Below are 7,832 nucleotides of genomic sequence, written 5' to 3'. Positions count from 1 at the left end.
AAGTATTTAAATCTACTCTCAACAAACAATCGAATTCTATAAAGCAAAATTGTTTATCTAAATTAGGATGAATACAATTACATAAGTAGTCATCAGTGTAGCTCATTTCCTTTAACAAACGTTGATTCTTCTTAGAACAGTGTATTTTTCACTTTTTCATTAAATTGTGTATTCAAAATAAGTATACACTCATTAAAGAGCGTTATTAAACACAAACGATTGTATTGTATTTAAAAATTTGAAAGTTAACATTTAAAAAGTATAATACACGGCCGATGTACATAATATTTAATCCGAGTTCTACACTGTAACTTGTGCAGATATCCTATTACAAGAGGGTATGTCGTTAATTACCATGGTAACTTATATAAATCAACCTTCTAGAATGGAATTTAAAGTATAGGTCAACATTAACCGCTTGGCAAACAGATCTTAAATTAAAAACCATTTAACAAAACAGTATTGACCGATATATATGTTTGTTTTTGTTCTTTCTGATTACAATTTTATTACCAACTATCATACTTTTCTGCTTAACTGTGTTTTTATATTATTATATAGCTACATTTATTCATTCATATTTTGTATTTCACCTAATATGTTATCACATTTATTTCCGCCCTTTAGATACAAACTTTAATTTCAAAATGTAATCCTGTGTTCTTATTTTGTTGTGTTTTGTATAATGTAATTAATGTGTAATTAAACTACCCCCTGCTATTACTTCATCAATAACGATTCACGGGACCATATTTATTAGTATAAAGACGGGAAAGGCATAAGAATTACAGTTTTTATGGCCGTTTGACTACAAAATAGCTGGCTGAGAGACCCATATTTTTAAATAAAACTTACTTCACTTTCCAAATCCTGAGTTTGAGAATGCAAATTGAAAAAAAGGAAGACAGGAAAGCTGACAACGAATAAGTTGTCAATGTATTTTAAGCAAATGAGTGGGCCTATTGGGGGCCTATTGGTAAATTGAAAGCATGAAATGTCCCTTAAATTAAATCCTCCGAATTAATTTGTATGGTGTAATTATGCTTAGTTTATTTCTAAATTCTGAAGAATACGTTCTTATTGAACATAATGGTGCGGCTTGCTAGACTCCCAACTTGTACTGATCATATTACAAGAAGGTATTCGTTAATTTCCATGGTAACTGGTCTTAAATGTATAGAAGGTCAACTCCATCAATTCATTTTATAAAGAAACAGAATCGTACGTCCAGTTATGATAGTTAATGATTACAGTTTATATTATACAGTTTCATTATTTATTCGGTCTATTTCAGTATATACATATACAAATTTGGGAGACCAGGGTCAACCTAAGTGAACCTAATCACTGTAGCTGAGCCGGTTATTTTAAAAACTATTGTATCTTTAGAAACTAAAGTTTCACATATAAAATATACTAAAGTAACAAAGATGGTAGGATAGTCTAGTCATAGTATTTAAACTTAAGCGCAATAATGCTGAATAGGGCTTACATTACAATGTCATCAACATGAAATATTACTTAATAATAATATGTTTAAATGTTTGCAGAATTATTCTGTTGAATTAATTTGTAGTATAGTAGGTATAAATATTATTAATTAGGTGAATCTAGTACTTATTTGTGACTTTTATGAATAATATAACCAATGATCTCAGGGAATCGGTTAACCATGAAGGAAATTATATTGATCAAAAATATTTAAATCTACACTCAACAAACAATCGAATTCTATAAAGCAAAATTGTTTATCTAAATTATGATGAATACAATTACATAATTAGTCATCAGTGTAGCTCATTTCCTTTAACAAACATTGGTTCTTAGAACAGTGTATTTTTCATCTTGAAAATCGTTCCATTGATAATTCCGTATGATAATTCAGAAATGTTGATCTCACTTTTTCATTAAATTGTGTATTCAAAATAAATAAAATTATAAAACAAAACATAGTCATTGTCATACACTCATTAAACACAAACGATTAAAAATGTGAATGTTAACATTTAAAAAGTATACGGCCGATGCGGTGTACATTATAATATTTAATTTATAATATTTAACCCGAGTTCTACTCTGCAACTTGTACTATCCTATTACAAGAGGGTACGTCGTTAATTACCATGGTAACTTAATGGAAGTTAATTTATAGGTCAACATTAACGCATTGGCAAACAGATCTTAAAATACAATTTAAAAACTTTAAAAAAGTATTGACCGATATATATGTTTGTTTTTGTTCCTTCTGATTACATTTTCAAAATTTCAAATAAAAAAAAGTTTGCAAATGTAACGAGGTTGAAATGAATATCACTTTGTTTGAGTATGTCCAAACTACAAAGAAATTAGTCACTGCTTTTTGAAAAATGAGAAAAGTTTATATTTTTACTAATGAATAACAAAAATAAAAAAGTAATCAATAACCTGGTATAATTTGCCCTTTTCGCATATAAAAAAAAAACTAACTATTATGCTTTTACTGCTACTTACATTTAATTTTATGTAGGCCTATTATTTTATATTATGGTACTTGGGCCAGTGGCCTACTGTTGAATAATGTATAGTTAACCTGTTGATCAGCTTATTGCTAATGTCGGTAACTTGATCATACATTACAAGAATGTAAGGTCGTTAATTTCCAGAAAGCCAACAATTACAGAATTAAAGTATAAGGTCAACGTTATTAACTTGTACAAGTAAATCTAAAGATAAAAGCTCTTTATGGGATGTTCTATCCAATAAATAAGTAAATTTAAATTTACGAATAAAAAGAAATTCAATTATTAGGCTCTATAGGAATGGTGATAAATATCTATATAATGTAGCGATATTCTAAAAGCAGTATTGTTATCTTATTGTATTTAAGTTCATATTTACTTAGTAGCTTGTATATCCTCAATGATAGTTTGATTTTACACATTCCACACTCTGAATTAATTAAGATTGTACCTCCTTTATCTAGGTTTCCATAACAACTGGTCAATTTTGTGGGTTTTGTGGTGGGGAATAAGAAAGTTTTATACCCTGTGTTATCATGGAATACTGTGAAATTGGATATATGAGTCAGATCTGTGTAGTTAGTATTGAGTTTTAAAAGTAAGCAGTTGTGTTATAATTAAAAAAAGCATTTTTTATTGGAATTCTGTGTTTCATCGATTTTGTAGCTGAAATTGAGAACCTGGGTTTAAGTTATTATTGTTATTATTTTGTGAAGAGCTACATATAGAGTATAGACTAAAGTTTCACATAATATAAAATCTACTAACAAAGGGTTATGATAATCATAAATGAAGCGCAATAATGCTAAAGAGGGAATGCTAAAATAGGGCTAAATAGTCTACAATAATACTGGGTTGATCAAACCATGGATCTATAAAGTATAGGTTCAAACTATAGAAGTCTAGTCAATTTGTTTTAGAGCTACAAACATTATTTGTTCAAAATAAATAATTGTATTCGTGGAGGTGAAACGTCGCCATTTAAAAAGCTTGCTTGAGTCATCGGCACTGCGCCTTCTTTACATATCAGGGTATCAACCAATCACAGATGGAGCTCAGAATAATAAATTCGACACGGCGCGGGATTTAAATTCTAAATACATACGTGTCACTTGCATTCTGCTGCGGAAAAAGAGAAGCTCGTTCAAAAAATCAAGTAAACTATCCTAATTATTATCAACAACAACTTCTATCAAGCCAATATATTTGCGGTGAGTTATTGTTTCATTAATCGTTATATATTGAGGCTTTTTAATTTTTGGTTAATCGACGATGCTTTGTATCTTTTCCTACAGAAAACAATGCAATGTAGGTTGCTTATGTAATTACTAGCATAGAGATATTATAGTGTATAATAGATAATAGATATTATAATATCTCTATGTTACTAGATATTAAAAAATCCGTGAATATTTATTTAACATAACATGGTTTATTTATTGTTTGGAATACATTATCAATAAATAATACAATTTTGCGATGTTACATTTATACTACCTTTTTAGAAAACCAAATCTAATTAGGCTTACTACTAGGCCTAGCCTAGACCTGGTTATAAACTGTTACATTTGACGTTTAATTACCGTAATTATTAAACTATTTAGTATTTACAAAGGATGGGCCTATAGACTAGGTTTCGTTTTTATTATCATTACTTACTAATGTTATAAAGTTGTAAATTAACTTAATAGTTATAAATGGTCATGATGATGGAGTGAGATCCATTAAATATAACATGCATATGTTTTTTTGCTAAATGAATAGTACAGTAGTTTCTAAACCATGTAAATTGTTCACTGTTAGCACGACCTTAATGACTAGCTTTGACCAGAGCCATATAATAAAGAGTTACGACATTGAAAATTAGAAGCCATTTTTGTGTCAAAGAATTCGCACGCTGAGGGCGCGCCCGTCTATTTTGTATCAGAGCCATATATAGAGCATTTTCCTGTAGTTCATGCATTATTTTTAGATTTTTTTGTCTATGAAATAACGCTTATATTCCGTTTTTATTTTAGTAATTAATTGTATTAATGGTATTAATTTGGTAACATATATATATATTGGGTCTATAATAACAATAATTATATTTGTAATAATTTGCCTTTATTTAAATATTGTTCATACCCTATTCGATATATTAACAAATATATCCATGACACTTTATTATTTTTTTAAGTCATCAAAGCATGAATTATGAATTGAAAATATTACATAATTGTTATTAATAGGACGTAGGGGTAGTTACGGGATGTTTCGTTCCAAAATCAATCAATCGAACTTTATAATGTACTAGCGCACGCGCGCGCAATATTCTTTGCCGCAAGTACTTCTGTACGCTGTGCACATCGATATTTCAACGTAAAATGTGTAATTACATTTTTTAAATATAAGAAAAAGTTTAAAGTATTTTCTTGTTCCTATACTTTACATGCATTAACGGAGACAAGTTTGACATAAAATTGATCTACATATCACGTGACTACAGTATAATCCAATGTCGTAACTCTTTATATATCTGGCTTTGGCTAGATTAATTCGGCACCCGATAAATTCATCATTAAAAACATTCTTGAAATATGAAATAACTCAAGACCTTTACTAATTTGAAAAGGTAACTATATGACTATCAACATTTTTTATACAGATTTTAGAAGACTGCATAGCCTAAAATAACTCAAAACCAAATCATCATCAACTTCTATTTTATAGACACATTTTCGGTGAGTTATTTTTATTTATCATTCACAAAATTGCACTTGTTTGTTGTTTTAAATATGCTACAGTACTAACTTAACATGCTGACAATTTACTGTTTTTTTTGTGCTAAAACATTATGTCATTTTTATGTTATATGATTTATTCAGTTTAAAATGAGTCCGGACTCCCTTTTGTAGATGAATATTTAAAAATAAAAAAGTCGCTTACTTGCCAACTCTTCCATGCATTTCCTTAATTAAACAATCAAATGTATTTCTCCATTTAAATAAGATTTCAATTTGTTAAATTTAAATATTAATTTAAACATTTCAGTTAAAAGTATTTTTACAACAATTTAATATTTTGTTTTCTCTTTTTACCCCCAAAATAAGTAGTTAACAGTAGAAATTTAATTTTTTTTTACATGGATATACCCAGTGGGTCGTACAGTACATGATTCAATCACTTTTATATTAGTTCGGTGGGGTTTGCTATGTTTTTTGGGAGGTTTGCGGGGTTTAGCAAAACCCATACTGTCAATGTTTTCTCTTTCTCATCTTGGGAATACTTTTGGAAAAAATGGAACCAAAAAGTAATTAAGTTAAGCGTTTAAAAGAAAATCAATTTAAACAAAGACTTATGTTAAATTAATAATGTGTTATTTTTAATTTAATTATAGATGATAGTGAAAGTGATGACAGCATGGCTCAAGAGTCGGTAACAATACATAGTAAGTCATAGTTGCTCTAATTTAAACATTGAGTTTACCTTCATTATTACAGTACTTGCGAAATAATGTTGTCAAGTATACAGTAGTAGTTGCTAATATTTATACTTTGTTTTTTGGCAAGTTATAGACCAGGGGGCTAACAGGTATATTCTCACAGACTATGCCTATTGAAATATTTTTTTTTATTATTGTAGCAAATGACAAGATAGAAGAAATAACGGAAACATCGGTCGCTTCTCTGTAGGACTCTATGATTGGTAATATACCCCTTTTTTAAGTAGCCGTTAACAATTTGTATTTGAAGTTCAATTTTTCTTTCTTTTCTTTTCTTTTATTCAATTTTTTTCACACACAAGTTATGTGAAACAATGATAACAGGTATCATAGTAATAAACAATAAGGTAATCAAACTAATTTGAAAAAAATATATAGGGATACTTGTACTTTAACAAAAAACAAAGAAGTGTGAAAGGAGGTCAAATAAGACAAATAATACTAGACGCTTAAAACCAAATGTGCTCATGCACATTAGTACTTATGTGTTCGGCGCGCGCATAATGTAAAAGTACTGAACTTTCTAAATTATAAGTCGTTTATTTACTAACAACAATTTATGTCATAATGGCATTAATGTTTACTGCTAATACAGAATTTTAAAGTTTTAAATGTGTACATTGTGGCTAATAACTCTCATTCAAATTGTTCATCTTTAGAATCGTGTATGCGAGCTCACCCACAAACGATTGAAGCAATGTGAGATAGAGATTGCTGAAACACTGAAGCACACTCCCAACAGACCAGGTGGCTCAAGATACAAGGTAAGAATAAATTTAATTTGATTTATCATTTATTTGTTTTTTACCATGGCGAAATAACTTATTCCTCCATGCTTTTACGTATCACTCATATTGTAATGATGAAGTTTACTATAGTCCGCATCAGTTTAAAGACTAAATAGTTTACAAATTAAAAGATACTATAGTCATTATTGTTCAGTTTCACCAAGTGGTATATAAGCAATAAAACACATTCGTACAATCGCACTCAAACGAATAATTAATGTAAAGTTACGGGATACAAATGTTGGAATAAAGTAAATTACAACTAACGTCTGGTACTATACTGATAGGGCTTGGTATTTAGACCCAACAACACTATCCAATTACAACTAACGTCTGGTACTATACTGATAGGGCTTGGTATTTAGACCCAACAACACTATCCAATACGAAATAAACATAACAACTACATACTGTAATGTAAATTTAATAGGGAATGTGCAACCACATAAAAAACACCAAATAGTCAATAGCCAAAATCTTTTATAATTTAAACGTGGGGAAAATTCGATTAGAATGACAATAATTAAATTTTGTAAACTAGTAACACTTAACATTTTTTTTTAAAGACTTGCTGCTAAGAGATAATTTTATTTACCTAGTTTTACAATTTGTTATCTTTTCAGGAACGGAATGTGCCAGACAGAAGAGAGGAGGACGACTTATAGGCAAATTTGCTCATTCTCGTTTAAGAACAATGTTTCTCATTATCGTATCATCGTAATTACTGCTGGTTCTCGTTCCTGATCAAAAATAGCGAAAGCTCTCTAATAATAATCAAGTTCCTACCTCTTAAGCTATTTGCAATACATTATGTCTTTTTTTAATCAGATAATAGAATAAATCAAACAATATTTCATTTTAAATTGCTTGTTTTTATATGTCTTATACAGTACTAACTACATGTTTTAACAAATAACGAGCTATGTAACGCGTATATCTGCAGAACACTATATATAATATGTGGTAACGTTAGCCAAATCGTTGTATATAACTAAGTATTACATTTTCAGGACGTCAAATATGGACGTTATAAATACGTCGTCAGTGGTAAAAAGTTTATGA

General features: G+C 29.1%; 1 long non-coding RNA gene across 1 annotated transcript; it reads left to right on the top strand.

Moving 5' to 3' along the window:
- The first annotated feature begins 3,323 nt into the window (after positions 1-3,323).
- Positions 3,324-6,706, top strand: LOC140059213 (uncharacterized). The gene is made up of 5 exons (XR_011847143.1): positions 3,324-3,709; positions 5,146-5,221; positions 5,878-5,928; positions 6,123-6,185; positions 6,642-6,706. It is a non-coding gene; the product is annotated as an uncharacterized lncRNA (long non-coding RNA).
- The last annotated feature ends 1,126 nt before the right edge of the window (positions 6,707-7,832 follow it).

Source organism: Antedon mediterranea, chromosome 9, assembly GCF_964355755.1.
Source record: "Antedon mediterranea chromosome 9, ecAntMedi1.1, whole genome shotgun sequence".
Classification (NCBI taxonomy): Eukaryota; Metazoa; Echinodermata; class Crinoidea; order Comatulida; family Antedonidae; genus Antedon; species Antedon mediterranea.
Note: the sequence above shows the minus strand (reverse complement) of the source record. Positions and strands in the feature narration are given on the sequence as shown.